We start from the raw sequence: 16,110 nt of genomic DNA, 5'->3' as shown, positions 1-16,110 counted from the left end.
CCCTCCAATCGCAGGATCGGCCCCTTGCCCAGGCCTGACGCCTCTGACAGAGGTGTCAGGCTTGGACAGGGGACCCCCATCTCCCCCTGATCACTGGCTCTGGCCCCCACCCAGGCCTGAGGCCTCTGGCCCAGGAATCATGCCTGGGCAGGGGACCCCCATCTCCCTCTGATCGCTTGCTCCACCCCCCGCCCAAGCCTGACGCCTCTGACCCAGGCTTCAGGCCTGGGCAAGGGGACCATCATATCCCCCCAATCCCCGGCTCCGCCCCCCACCCAGGCCTGATTCCTCGGCCAGAGGAGCTGACCCTCATCACCCTCCGATCACCAATCACCGGATCGGCCCCTTGACCAGCCCTTGAGGCCTCCGGCATAGGTGTCAGGCCTGGGCAGGGGACCCTCAGCTCCCCGTGGTTGCAGGCTCCGCCCCTGCCCAGGCCTAACACCTCTGGCCTAGGCGTCCGGCCCGGGCAGCGGGGACCCGCAGCTGCAGCGGCCCCGCGATTGTGGGCTTCGCTTTAGGCCCAGGCAAGGGACCCCTAGCTCCCGGGACTGCCAGCTTCGACCGTGCCCAGCTCCCATCGCTGGCTCCACCCCTACTTCCTGCTACCACTGGCCAGGGCGGCAAAGGCGCCTGATTCTCTGATCATGGCTGGGGGGCAGGGCAAAGGCGGCCCCAGGGCCGCCTTTGCCCTGCCCCCCAGCTCTTAGCTCCCCCCTGGGTTTCCGATCACTGTCAGTGGGAGGGGGCTTCTTCCTGCTTTCCCTTTCGCCTCCCTGCATTGTGCCTACATATGCAAATTAACCGCCATCTTGTTGGCAGTTAACTGCCAATCTTAGTTGGCAGTTAATTTGCATATAGCCGTGGTTAGCCAATGAAAAGGGTATCGTCGTACGCCAATTACCATTTTTCTCTTTTATTAGATAGGATAACAGAAAGCAGAGGGTTTTGTTTGTTTTGTTTTTAAATATATTTTTATTGATTTCAGAGAGGAAGAGAGGAGGAGAAAAACATCAATGATGAGAGAGAATCACTGTTTGGCCTACACCCCCCAACACTGCGGATCAAGCCCACAACCCAGGCACTTGCTCTTGATCGGAATCGAACCCGGGACCCTTCAGTCCACAGGCTGATGCTCTATCACTGAGCCAAACCAGCTAGAGCAAGCAGTGTTTTCTTTAATCCAAAGTTAAAGTCATAACAATGTTATGAATTGAAGTTACCTTTTAAATCACAATTTTGAAGACTCCACCGGTTTTAAAGCTTTGGTGCAGGTTCAGAATCATGTGTTAAAAATACAGACTCTCAGTTCCATTCCAAACCTACTTTTCAAAGCCTCCTGGGAGGCAGCAGGAAGCTAGCACAAGGGCTCTAGGTGCTGCTTCATGCAGACGAGCTGGGTCAGGACACCCACGCCTGCAGCACTCAGAGTGGACTGAGCATTCCTCCAGCCAGTGTTCTAAGCCATCTGGGAGCTTTCACTTATTTTTCAATGATTTGCTGACACTGGATAGTATTGTGAGAAGCTATCATGTCGGAGTGGGAGGCTAGGATGTCTGGGGGCATTTTCCTGGACATCAGACATTCCTCCACCCAGGTTTAGAGGAAACGCAGTGGAAATGAATCCCCCGAGGGCAGTGCTCTGCTGCCAGGTATCAGGGCGAGGAGGGGCCTCGGCACTGCTGGGCCCAGGGGACTGCAGGGCCTCAATGCCACTGGTTGGAAGATGGGGCTGTATGTGTGCGCAGGCATCCCAAACAGACCCACCAGGAAGTTGTGGAAGTTCCAGCCGATGTCACTGCAGCACACCGGGGACCAGGTGGTGAACTTGGCATGGGCCATGAGCGCAGCAGTGTCATGCATCACTGGGAGTGGGCAGGGCCTCCCGCAGGAAGGTGAGGAGTGGTGAGGTTCACCTCACACTTCTCAAAAGAGCATGCAGTTGGGCTCGAACCCGCCACCAGGAAGGTGACATACTTGAGGGAATTCAGGATCTCTTCATTCTGCATCACCTGATGCCCAAACTGGTTGAATGGAAACCTGCTGAGCAAGGCCAGGCCCCAGGGCCCACAGCCCTGCTGGAGCTCATTCACCTGGCTGTGGTCCCAGACCTTACTGCCTCAGAGTGTGGCCATATTCACAATAAGCAGCTCTGTGCCCAGCACAGAGCAGAGCAAGGCCCCACGACTGCCAGCTGAGCAGCACACAGAGCACACAGCCTAGGTACCAGAGAGGGAAGGGGGCACTGGGGACAGGAACAATGCAGAGCTTTTACAAATAATGGTGTCAGAACAAACTGTATAAAGGGATCCAAGAGTTTCAAAAGAAGTGCATCTTGGGGAAATGGTGGCAGAGTAAGTAGAAGCTACACCAACATGCTCCCATGAACAAACTGAATTACAATTAAAATACAGAATAAGCACCCTGAATAACCAACAGACGACTTGCTGGGGAGAATCCTGATAACCAAGGACATAAATTGGAGACCACACAGAGACTGGTAGGAAGGGTAGAGGCGCAAAAGGGCTGGCAGGGCTTGGGCTCCCACAGACAACAGCTGAATATCGGGAGAGTTATCTCAGCTGTGGGGGGTTGCCACTGAGAACTCTGGGGTGTAATTCCCAAGCTGAGTCCCCCAACCCAGACCACCAGAACTGAGAAAGGTCCTCACATAACATCTGGCTGTGAAAAGCAGCAGGGTTGCTGTCTGCCAAGGAGAGACGGCTGGAAATGCAGGCACTCTCCTAAAGGGCCAAGACACAAGATTTTATGTGCAGTCACTCACCTGGGGCTCTGGGAGAGGAGGGCAGAGTGGACTGGAGCTGTGTGAGCAGAACCCAGGGTTGGGGACTCTGGGGTTAGAGCTCAGAGGCAGACACCTCAGTTTCCTCTGCTGAGTCATTCCCTCACACTACAGAGGATACCTTTATTCAGCAGACTTTCACCTTCCAAGCAGCTTATGCTTAAGGAGAAGCAATTGCCCCACCCTATTAGAAAATGCCTCACCCCACCCTGTGGAGTTTCTGAAGCCCATTATGAGACTGCAAATAACAATCAGCCTGCAGGCAGAAGCAATTACCCCACCCTGTTGGAAAACCTCTCTTCCAGTCCTGTGATCGATAGCCTGAGGCTAATCAAGACTGAATAATAATCACACTACAGGCAGAAGTGGGTCTCTGGAGAGTTTTGAGTCTTTCCTGATCTAATTCTATGCTCAGAGATTAAAAAAAAGCAGATCTTGGTGCATCTTGGTGCATATCCTGGTCCTTTCCAAAGGCACCCAGCCCCAGCTGAGGGAGCCACAAGCTGTGGATTGCTGATAACTCCAAAGAGGTTACTCAGGGCCAGTGACAAACAATGTCTGACATTGTCCTGCACTAGAGATTGGGAGTTTTAGCAGATCTACCTAATATAAAGACGCAAACCCAAACAGGCTGCCAAACTAGGGATACAAAAAAAAACACAAAACAACAAGCCCCAAATAAGAGAATAAGAGAATTCTACAGAAGAAGAGATAAATGAAATGGAGATAAGAAATTTATCAGATATAGAGTTCAGAATAATGATGACAAGGATGCTCAACAGCATGAGAAAAGGTAGTTACTATGAAAAAAGACCAGTTGGAAATGAAGAATGACATAGCACTAATAAAAAACACCATGGAAGGAATACAAAGCAGATTAGGGGAAGCCGAGTATCAGTGAATTATTAGTAGACAGGGTAGAAAGAAAAATTACTCAATCAGAGAACCAAAATGAAAAACCAATTAAAAAAAAAAAAAGGAGACTGCTTAAGGGAGCTGTGGGACAACATGAAACGTAACAATATTCATTTCATAGGAGTGTCAGAAGGTGAATAAAGTGAGCAAGGGATAGAGAACATGTTTGAAGAAATAATGGCAGAAAACTTCCGTAACTTGGTGAAGGAAAATGTTCTACAAGTTCAGGAGACACAGAATTGAGAAGAACCCAAAAAGGTCCATGCCCAGATACATCATAATTAAAATGACAAAAATTAAAAAAAAAAAAAAAAATCTTAAAGGCAGCAAGAGGAAAGCAATTTGTTACCTACAAAGGAGCTCCCATAAGCTTATTTTTAATCAGAAAATCTACAGGCCAGAAGAGAATGGCATGAAGTACTCAAAGTAATGGAAAGCAAGGATGTGAAACCAAGATTACTATATACAGCAAGGCTATTATTCAAAATAGATGGCGAAATAAAGAGCTTCTCAGACACAAAAAAGGCTAAAGGAATTTATCACCACCAAACCAACACCACAAGAAATGCTAAATGGACCGCTGTAATGAGAACACACACACACACACACACACACACACACACACACACACACACTAGGGGCCCGGTGCACGAAATTTGTGCGGGGGGGGGGGGGGGGGAGGCGGGGGTGTCCCTCAGCCCAGCCTGTACCCTCTCCAATTTGGGACACCTCAGGGGATAACAGGAAGTCGGACATCCTTCTCACAATCCAGAACCGCTGGCTCCTAACTGCTTGCCTGCCTGCCTGATTGTCCCTAACTGCTTCTACCTGCCAGCCTGATCATCCTTAACTGCTCCCTGTTGGCTTGATTGCCCCTAACCATCTCTGCCTCAGTCCCGCACCTGGGACCCAGGATTCCCTCCTCCAGCCGATCACAGGCACCTAGGACCTGGGCTTCCCTCCCTCTGGTCAGCCACAGGCACACGGGACCCTGGCTGGCTTTGCCCAGGCCAGCTGCAGCCACAGGGGATTGTGGGCAGATGGCTTCGCCCGGGCTACAGCCACAGGTGCTGGTGCCCGGGACTGCAGGGTGGGCAGCTTCTCCGTCTCCCAGGCCACAGCCAGACACAGGTACTGGTGCCCGGGACTGCAGGGTGGGCAGCTTCTCCGTCTCCCAGGCCACAGCCAGACACAGGTGCTGGTGCCCGGGACTGCAGGGTGGTCAGCTTCTCCGTCTCCCAGGCCACAGCCAGACACAGGTATTGGTGCCCGGGACTGCAGGGTGGTCAGCTTCTCCGTCTCCCAGGCCACAGCCAGACACAGGTGCTGGTGCCCGGGACTGCAGGGTGGGCAGCTTCTCCGTCTCCCAGGCCACAGCCAGACACAGGTACTGGTGCCTGGGACTGCAGGGTGGTCAGCTTCTCCGTCTCCCAGGCTGCAGCCAGCCGCAGGCACTGGTGCCCGGTACTGCGGCAGGCGGCTTCGCCTGGGCCCAGCTTTGTCAGGAAGGATGTGCGGATGGTCGTCCGGAGGACGTGCGGTCTAATTAGCATATTACCCTTTTATTAGAATAGATCATGGTATGTTTTTTCTTGCCATCATTACCATAGTAACTGCTGCTTATGTATTAAAGTTCTATTCCTGCTAAGTCTAGAAGCAGCCTCAGAATCCTTCTCACCATTCATCTTAAGTCTGATGCTTAGTTGATCAGAATTAATACCTGAGGTGAAGCCTCTTACTGCAGATGTATCCCAGAATGTATGGCATCCTCTCTGCTTTATGATCCAGCTAATAATACATTGCCTCAATCATGTTGATTAAGGTCATTTCTCCCCTTGCAGTTTCTGGTAGTAGATTACCATCTACTGCCTAGGAAGTAAAATTGTCTCCATGTAGATCGCAAAATAAGGCATTTTTCTCATCAATAAAATTTCATTCTTTCAGCATGAGTAATTTTGTCAACAACGTTTTGAGGCAGTAACAGTTTATAACAAATTGAGTGAATTACTGTTTTAGGTACTGTGCTGTGTCATACACAGATTTCATTTTACCTTTGCAACAACTCTATACAGTAGGTACTATAATGACACAGATGAGGACACTGAGATACAGAGAGATCAGGTAACTTGACCAGTAAAACCCGAAAGTGGCTGAGTCTCATTTCAAATCCATGAGCCATGCCATTTAACCATTACACTCCACTCAGTATTGTGCTAGAGCAGGGGTGGGCAAACTTTTTGACTCGAGGGCCACAATGGGTTCTTAAACTAGACCGGAGGGCCGGAACAAAAGCATGGATGGAGTGTTTGTGTGAACTAATATAAATTCAAAGTAAACATCATTACATAAAAGGGTACGGTCTTTTTTTTTTTTTTTTAGTTTTATTCATTTCAAACAGGCCCGATCCGGCCCGCAGGCTGTAGTTTGCCCACAGCTGTGCTAGAGCCTGCTCTTACTGGCTCACAAATTTTCAGGAATTTTGTAAGCTGGTTGTTAAACATGTTCATTATTAAAAATTAAATTATATAATCTTAAAAGTGAATAAATTACATTACAACCAAAGGTAATACATACTCTAAATCAGGGGTCCTCAAACTTTTTAAACAGGGGGCCAGTTCACTGTCCCACAGACCATTGGAGGGCCAGACTATAGTTTAAAAAAAAACTATGGACAAATTCCTATGCACACTGCACATATCTTATTTTGAAGTAAAAAAACAAAACGGGAACAAATACAATAATTGTATTTGCATGTGTCCCGCGGGCCGTAGTTTGAGGACCCCTGCTCTAAATTCATCACTCCTCCATTATTTACTACACTTTACTGTTCTGACTCTTGACATTATTTATATCTTTTGGGTCTTTCTGGTAGAATATAATAGTGTATTACTGCATGTTTCTCTTCAGCTCTGCATTTAGTGGCATCACATTAGCAGCTGAAATCAGCCATGGATGGAGAATTTATGCCACAGAAATTGGCCGATAGTATAAATCAGAGTTTTGTTTTCTTTGATTGAGAGCCAGTTGTTAAACATTTATCAGCACAACACTGACCACATTGGTGGTGGTGGTCTTGTCAGAATGTGTTAGATTATGCAAATGAAAATCTATTTAAACAGACTTGATGTAGATATTTTCAAAGATGGAAGAATTGTCCCTGTCAACTATTTTAGTTGATTCATATCTTCACTAATAGTCATCATTGCAAAGTTTTCAGTCCCCATATGGATTGTTGGATATAATAGGTCATGTCCTGTCCCTGTCCTTTGTAGCCTTTGTTACCTTAAGGACTCTAGTTTTCCATTTATATGTTTAAGTACCAATCTTACCAGCTTAAAAATGTAAGCTTTTAACACTGCTCTCTCTGTTCTATATCCTTCAGATGAAAAGTGGAGTTGGGTTGTGGCAGAGGAGAGAAATTCAGAAGGGGAATATTGAAGTAATGACTGCAGTGGGCGAAGAGGGAACCTATATCCTGGACCACAGGGCTGGCAGCTTCTCTGGCTGGCTGCAGCCTGGGATCATGGGCAGGTGGCTTCTCTGGCTGGCTGTGGCCTGGGATCACGGGGCAGGCAGCTTCTTCATCTACTAGGGCACAGCCGGCCTCAGGCACTGGGGCCCGGCTTCTCAGTCTCCCCAAGGACATGGGGCGGGCGGATGTGGGGCAGGCGGCTTCTCCAGCTGGCTGTGGCCTGAGATCACGGGGCAGGCGGCTTCTTTGTCTCCCAGGACGCAGCCAGCCTCAGGCACTGGGCCCGGGTTCTCTGTCTCCCCTGGGATCAATGTGGGCGGCTTCTCCGGCTGGCTGCGGCCTGGGATCACAGGGTAGGCGGCTTCTTTATCTCCTCGGCCGAAGCCAGCCTCAGGCGCTGGAGCCAGACTTCTGCATCTCCAACAGGCCTGGAGCAGCAGAGCCGGGATGCTTGCATGGTAGCCGTGGCTGCAACACAAGTATCCCGGCTCTGGCCTCTGCCATCTTTGTTGGGTTAATTTGCATAGCACTCCTGATTGGCTGGTGGGCATGGCTTGTGGGCATCATGAAGGGATGGTTAATTTGCATGTTTCTCTTTTATTAGTGTAGATAGAGAGAAATATAGGTTTAAAGAATTAAAATGGCAATAAATACCTATCAATAATTACCTCAAATGTAAATGAATTAAATCAGTGGTTCTCAACCTGTGGGTTGTGACCCCTTTGGCAGTCGAACGACCTTTTCACAGGGGTCGCCTAAGACCATCCTGCATATCAGATATTTACATTACAATTCATAACAGTAGCAACATTACAGTTATGAAGTAGCAACGAAAATAATTTTATGGTTGGGTCACAACATAAGGAACTGTATTTAAAGGGCCAGATGGTTGAGAACCACTGGATTAAATGCTCCCAAAAAAGCCATAGGGTAGCTAAATGAGTATGAAAACATGACCCAAATTTATGCTTTCTGTAAAAGAAGCACCTCAGAACAAAAGACTCACACAGGATGAGAGTGAAGGGATGTAAAAAAATGCTCCACACAAATGGAAACAAAATGAAAAGCTGGGGTAGAAATACTCATATCTGACAAAATAGACTTCAAAATAAAGGCTATTACAAGAAACAACAAAGGTCACTACATAATATTAAAGGGATCGATCCAACAAGAGGATATAACCCTAGTAAACATATATGCACCCAATATAGGAGAACCTAAATATATTTTTAAAAATTTTGTTGGAGGATTTTAAGGGAGAGATTGACAGCAATACAGTTACAGTTGGGGACATTAAAACTCTGCTGACTTCACTGGATATATCTTCCAGGTGACAAGTTAGCAAGGAAACACTATCTCTAAAAACAGACACACTGGATCAGATGGGTTTAATATACATTTACATAACATTTCACCCAAAGCTGCAGAATATACATTCTTCTTAAGTGCACATGGGTCATTCTCAAAAAACAGACCACATGTTAGGACACAAAACAAGTCTCTACAAATTCAAGAAGATTAAAATCATACCAAGCATCTTCTCAAATAACAATGGAATGAAATTAGCATTCATCTACAGTAAAAATACTCAAAACCCTTCAAAGACATGGAGGCTAAATAGCATGCTATTAAACAATGAATGAGTTAACAATGAGATCAAGAAAGAAATTTAAAAAAAAAAACTTGCTGGAAATAAATGAAAATGAACACACAAGAACCCAAAATCTATGGGAAATAGTGAAAGCAGTCCTGAGAGGGAAGTAAATAGCATTAGACACCTACATCAAAAAACAAGAAAAATGAGCAATAAACCATTTAATCCTACAACATTATCGATAATCCTTTAGCAAGACTCATCAAGAAACAAAGAGAGGACCCAAATAAATAAAATCAGAAACAAAAATGGTAAAGTAACAACTAATACCACAGAAATACAAAATTACAAGAAAATAGTATGAACGACTATATGCCAACAAGCTAGATAGACATCCTGAGTGAAGTAGACAAGTTCCTAGAAAATACAATCTTCCAAAACTGAATCAGGAAGAATCAGAAAATCTGAAGAGGCCAATAACAAATGAAGAAATTGAAGCAGTAATCAAAAAACTCTCAGCAAACAAAAGCCGTGGTTCAGAACTAATACCTATCCTCCTCAAACTATTCCAAAAAATTAAAGAGGAAGGAACACTTCCAAGCTCTTTCTATGAGACCAGCATTACCCTAATTCTAAACCAGATAAAGATACTACAAAGAAAGAAACTGACAAGCCAATATCCCTGATGAACATAGATGCTAAAACCCTCAACAAAATATTAGCAAATTGGATCCAGCAATATCTTAAAAAGACCATACACTATGACCAAACACCATGACCATGTGGGATTTATTCCAGGGATGCAAGGTTGGTACAATATTCACAAATCAATCAATGTGATTCATCACAAAAACAAACTGAAGGACAAAAATCACATGATCATATCAATTGATGGAGAAAAAGCATTCGACAAAATCTATCACCCTTTTTTGATAAAAACTCCCAGCAAAGTGGAAATAGAGATATCATATCTCAACATATTAAAGGCCATATATGACAAACCTAGAGTTAACATCATACTCAAGGGGCAAAAACTAAAATCATATCCCCTAAGAATTTGAAAAAGACAGGGATGCCCATTTTTACCACTCTTATTTAACATAGTACTGGAAACCCTAGCCACAGAGATCAGGCAAGAAGAAAACATAAAAGGCATCCAAATTGAAAAGGAGGAAGTAAAACTCTCATTATTCATAGATGACATGATATTATACATAGAAAACCCTAAAGACTCCACCAAAAAACTACTAGAATAAATGAATTCAGCAATATAGCAGGGCCAATAAGCAGTTCTGGCCGGTTTATCTCAGTGGTTAGAGTGTCGGCCTGTAGACAGAAGGGTCCCAGGTTCAATTCCCTATCAAGGGAATGTACCTCGGTTGCAGGTTCAATCCCCATTCCTGGTCAGGGCATGTGCGGGAGACAATCAGTCAATGTGTCTCTCTCATATCTCTCTCTCCCCCCCCCCCTTTCTCTCTCCCTTCCCCTCTCTCTCTAAAAATCAATGGAAAAAAATATCCTTGGGTGAGGATTTAAAAAAGAAAGCCACAAGCCCATGAAAAGATATTCAACACCATTAGTTAGCATGGAAATGCAAATTAAAACCACAATGAGATGCCACCTTCTAGGATAGCTAAAATAAAGACAGACAACTATTAGAAAAGATGCACAAGAACTGGAACACTCATGTGCTGCTGGTGGGAATGCAGACAGTGCAGCCATTTTGCAAAGCAGGTCAGTCATTTCTCAAAAATTTAAACATAATCTTAATATATAACTCAGCAATTCCACTCCTAGGAATCTATCCAAGAGAAATGAAAACATGCCCACACAAAAATGTGTATGCCAATGTTCAGAGTAGCATTACTCATAAGAGCAAGAGTGGAAACGATCTAAATATCCATTATCTTATTTTTTCCCCAAATATATTTTTATTGATTTCAGAGAGGAAGGGAGAGGAAGAGATAGAAACATCAATGATGAGAGGGAATCATTGATTGGGTGCCTCCTGCACACCCCCTACTGGGTACCGAGCCCACCACCTGGGAATGTGTCCTTGACTAAAATAGAACCCAGGACCCTTGAGTCCGCAGGCTGACGCTCTATACACTGAGCCAAATCGGCTAGGGATGTCCATTAACTTATTAATGCATAAGTAAAATAGAGTCATTCATACAATAGAATACCAGACAGCAGTAAAAAGATACGAAGTACTGGCAGTGAAACATAGAAGAACCTCAAAAACCTTATGCTAAGGAAAGAGGCAGATGCAAATGATTACACAGTGAATGATCCCATCTGCATGAAATGTTCAGGAAATGCAAGTTTACAGAGTCAAAAGCAGATCAACGGTTTCCTGGGGCTGGAAGTGGCAGTGGGATTTAATTGCAAACATGCTTGAGGGAATCTGAAAAGGGAGGATAACGAAATGTTCTAACATTGGGTAATAGTTGCACAGCTGTAAACTCACACAAAAAAAAATCACTTAATTGCACACTTAAAATGGTGGATTTTAGGATATGTAAAATATCTATAACTAGAGGCCTGGTGCACAAAAATTTGTGCACTCGGGGGGGTCCCTCAGCCCGGCCTGTGCCCTCTCGCAGTCTGGGACCCCTCGGGGGATGACCACCTGCTGGCTTAGGCCGACTCCCCGGGGGATTGGGCCCAAGCTGGCAGTCAGACATCCCTCTGGCAGCCTGAGAGCCCTTGGGGGATGTCCACTTGCCAGCGAGGAGCAGGCCTAAGCTGGAGTTGGACATCCTTAGTGCTGGTGAGGAGGAGGGAATGGCTCCCACCACCACCACTGTACTGGCAGCCGTCAGCCTGACTTGTGGCTGAGGAGAGCTCCCCCTGTGGGAGTGCACTGATCACCAAGGGGCAGCTCCTAAATTGAATGGCTGGTCCCTGGTGGTGAGTGTGTGTCATAGTGACGGGTCATTCCCAGTTGTTCTGCTGTTAGGGTCCATTTGCATATTACCCTTTTATTATATAGGATAAAGGCCTGGTGCACGGGTGGGGGCCAGCTGGTTTGCCCTGAAGGGTGTCCCAGATCAGGGTGGGGGTCCCGCTGGGGTGCCTGGCCAGCCTGGGTGAGGGGCTAATGGGTGTTTGCAGGCTAGTCACACCCCCTTCAGGATGGGGGTCCCCACTGGGGTGCCTGGCCAGCCTGGGTGAGGGGCTGATGGCTGTTTGAAGGCTGGTTACAGCCCCCCCCCCCGAGTGGGGACCCTCACCCCCTGGCGGTTTGGACAGCCTGGGTGAGGGGCTGATGGCTGTTTTCAGGTTGGCAATACCCCCTTTAGGGTGGGGGGTTCCCCACTAGGGTGCCTGGCCAGTCTGGGTGAGGGGCTGAGGGCCATTTCCAGGCTGGCCAAGCCCCCCTGGCGACGGAAGCTCCCAGCCTCTCATTTTTTTATTTTTTTATTCTGGGATTTATTTACCTTCTATAATTGAAACTTTGTATCCTTGAGAGGAGCTCAGAGCCAGGACAGGCCAGGAGGAAGCCAAGCTTCCTGCTCGCTCCAGCTCTGTGGCCACGGCTGGCTGAAAGCAGGTATCTGAGGTTTATTTATCTTCTATAATTGAAATTTTGTTGCTTTGAGTGGAGCTCAGAGGCGACCGCGGCAGGCAGGGAAGCTTGGCTTCCTCCATCATTGGGGCAACCAAGCCCCCTACTTGCTCCAGCTCCGTGGCTGCCGTCCGCCATCTTGGTTGGGTTAATTTGTATATAGTCACTCTGATTGGCTGGTGGGTGTGGCTTAAGGCATAGCTAAGGTACGGCCAAATTGCATGTTTGTCTTTTATTAGTGTAAATAATAAAAGCATAATATACTAATTAGATCAGATTTCCTTCCAGATGAAGCCGGGGCTGCGAGGGAAGCCTAGGTCCCAGGTGCCAGAGGGAAGCCAGTGCCAGCAGCTGGGGGAAGGAAGTCCTACTCTTGCTTGAATTTCGTGCATCAGGCTTCTAGTCCTATCTAATAAAAGAGAAACATGGTAATTAGCCATATATCCACTACCCTTCCCATTGGCTAATCAAGGCAATATGCAAATTAACTGCCAGCCAAGATGGCAGCTAATTTGCATACCACAGGCAGGGAGGGCCAGCTGGAGCTGCTGTCCAGCCCATGTGGCGCCTAAGCCCCAACGCCAGCCGGGACCCCAGTGTGCGGCCCTGAGTGGTGGGGGGCTTGGTGGCTCAAACAGCCGCCTAAACCACGCCCCCAGCCAGGACCCCTGTGTGGGCCCTGAGCAGCGGGGGGGTGGGTGGGGGGCTTGGCTGAGCGAACAAGCCGCCTAAACCATGCCCCCAGCCACCCTGTGTGTGGCCCTGGGCTGGAGGGGGGGGGGGGCTTGGCTGTGCAAACAAGCCGCCTAAACCACGCCCCCAGTCGGGACCCCTGTGTGCGCCTCTGGACGGGCAGGGCCTCTGCAGCTGCAGTGTTCGGACCCAGGCCCCCAGCCTGCCCTGGGCTCCACTCAAGGAGGGGCTGGGGGCCTGGGGTTTACTAAACTTTACTGGAGCTGCTCCCCACACGCCAGCCCTTGCCCCAGAACCACACTGCCCGCAGCAAGGCTCCTGGCAGCTTCCTGACAGGTGGGCGGCAGGAGTGCTGAGTAGAGCGGGGCTGCAGGGAGCCACGGAAGGGCTGGGCCGGGGGAGCCAAGCTCCTGGGGGTCTGAGGAGAGAGCCTGAAGGTAGAGGAACCTTTGGCAAAGCGGCTGCCAGGAGCCGCGGCCATAGGGTCTGCAGGCGCGCGGACAGGCCTCCGCCTGATGGGCGATCCTGGGCAAGCACCATGGCTTCGGGGAAGCGGCTAGCCAGGAGGCAGGTGGCCCAAGGGGCGCAGAGCGGCGCCAAGGGGGGTGCACTGGAGAGGGCTCAGGCCTGGGCAGGGTGCTGGCGGGTGGGGATCTGCCTCACCTGCAGAGAGTGAGGTTCTGTATTGGCCCCAATAGGCGGGAAACAAGAGGTGATGACTGCAGGCGTGGAAGGACGCCTGGGCAGAGGGGTGCAGGCTCACAGCCCTGGGGGTGGGGGGGTGAAGGGGCGGCGCCACCTCAGTGGAGGAGCGCCCCACTGCTGCGGTTTGGTGAAGCTCCCGCTGCTGACCGGGCCTCGCCTCGGCCTGCACACTTGAGAGACCAGGACTCCTGCTCCGGCATTGGCCCAAAAACAAGCCTGTGTCTGCTCTGCCCCCAGATCTCGCCCACCCCATGGGGGTGCACACCTGCACAGTGAGTGCAAGCCTACCACCTGCTCCCCAGAAGAGGGGCAGTAAAGAATGGGGTGGGGCAGGGGAGAGGAAAGAATGTGGAGCATCCATGATGAAGAGGTGCTGGAGAATGAGGCTTGGAAGCCTCATGGGGAGTTTGTTCTGTTTGCCCTGCGGCTGTCCCTTAGGAAAGGCGGAGAGCCGGCTGTGAGGGCTCCTGCGCGAGGAGTCCAGTTCCATAGCCAACTGGAATTGGCCTCAGTTTCCTGCTCTGTAAAATGTGTTAAGCGTGTCCCAGTGCCTTCACTGAGCTTTGAGGGCCAATTGAGATACTATATAAAGAAAATGATGGAAGAAGTGAGAAAGAAAAGGAAGGGCAAGCAACACAAAAGAAAGATTGAAAGGAACTTGTAAACCTATTGTCACTTAAATAGGGAATAGAGTCAACAGTGTTGTAATGATGGTATGAAGCCAGGTGGGTACTGGAAATATCAGGGAACACTTTGTAAAGTATATGGTTGTCTAACCACTATTCTGTAACTAATAAACCTGAAACTAATACAAAATAATATTGAATGTAAAGAAATGAAAATAGGAGTGGAATTTTTCTAAATTTCAAAGTTTAAATAAAGGTAAAGGAAGGAAGGGGGAGAATAAAAATAGTGTTTTTCATTTTACCACTTTATTGTCTTTTCAGTATATGAAAAAGACAGTTGTCTTTATATGGTGCTTTTATGCTTTCCTAAGTCATTATCTCATTTGATGTTCAGGGCAATTTAAAGACAAGATAATTATTCCCTCCACTATTCAAAGAAAGGAAATCTTGGTGTCTGGCCCCAATGATTCAATTGTCAATCCCTTATTGTAAAGCATGGTTAGTGAAATTTTCTGTGAAGGGTCATATCTATACTAATAAAAGCCTTGGGGATGATCAGGCTGGCAGGGGAGTAGTTAGGCGTCAATCAGGCCGGCAGGGGAGCTGTTAGGGGGAGATCAGGCTGGCAGGCTGAAGCAGTTAGGGGCAATCAGGCAGGCACGCAGGTGAGTGGTTAGGAGACAGCAGTCCAGGACTGTGAAAGGGATGTCCAAATGCCGGTTTAGGCCCGATCCCGGCAGTCGGACATCCGGGATCAGGCCTAAACCAGCAGTCGACATCCCCCAAAGGGTCCAAGATTGGAGAGGGTGCAGGCTGGGCTGAGGGACACCCTCCTCCTGTGCATGAATTTCGTGCACCGGGCCACTAGTCCTATCTAATAAAAGGGTAATGTGCAAATTAACAGTAACTACATCACAAAGATGGCGGTGGCCATAGCCACAAGATAGCAGCGCCCAGTCCTCTCAGCCCCACCGGAGTTCTCCAGTCCCAGTGGGTGGCCGCTGAGAGCAGGCAGCGTGAGTGGCCTGGTGGAATGCTTGCTTCGTCACCGCGGCAAGTACAATAAAAACTGGCTCCAAAACAGCCTGTTTCTTAGTGAGTCCGGGCAGGAGGGGGTCCTGAAAGCTCTTCTGCTGGCTGCTCAGGAAACTGCTGACGCCGCCATGGGAGCCATTGGGGAGGAGGCGGTAACCGCCAATGTGGAGCCGGAGTGGAGGAGGTGGGGAAACAGGAGCAGAGGAGGTGGGGAAGCAGGAGCAGAGGAGGCAGGGGAGCCAGAGCGGAGGAGGCGGGATGCCACGGAAGCTGGAGTGGAGGAGGCAGGGCTGCCTCTGCTCCCGCAGGGGTGGCTGGTGAACCGCAGTTCAGGAGCCTCCAGGAGTGGCAGCACCAGGCCATCCAGTGCTGCATCCAGTCCCTGAGACATGCCCGCCAGTATTGCAATGCCAACTGCCCGCAGCTGTCCTGCCAGAAGATGAGATGGGTTGTGCAGCACACTAAGGGCTGCCAGCACAAGATCAATGGAGGTTGCGGAGTGTGCAAGCAGTTCATGGCCTTTTGCTGCTACCATGCTGCCGGGAGCCAGTCCATCCTTGCTGTTTCAAGGGACCTGGCATATATGGCATACTGTTCTTAATATGTTTGCTCACCTTCTTGGCACTATGTGTTTTAACCAAGGTCTCTGAGAAAGGTTGTTTCCCCAGGTAGGGATCTTCCCCTGAAGTTAGGGAG

The 16,110-nt window shown here is 48.7% G+C and overlaps 1 protein-coding gene and 1 pseudogene across 3 annotated transcripts in view; both read right to left on the bottom strand.

Moving 5' to 3' along the window:
- The window catches only part of VPS35L (VPS35 endosomal protein sorting factor like), a 160,623-nt gene that overhangs the window by 105,273 nt on the left and 39,240 nt on the right, over positions 1 to 16,110 (bottom strand). The gene's annotated exons all lie outside the window — the stretch shown is intronic.
- On the bottom strand, positions 936 to 5,271 carry LOC132232474 (glutathione peroxidase 1-like; annotated as a pseudogene).

Source organism: Myotis daubentonii, chromosome 4 (genome assembly GCF_963259705.1).
Source record: "Myotis daubentonii chromosome 4, mMyoDau2.1, whole genome shotgun sequence".
NCBI classification, from domain to species: Eukaryota; Metazoa; Chordata; class Mammalia; order Chiroptera; family Vespertilionidae; genus Myotis; species Myotis daubentonii.
The sequence above is the reverse complement of the archived record's forward strand: the minus strand, read 5'-3'. Positions and strand labels throughout refer to the sequence as shown.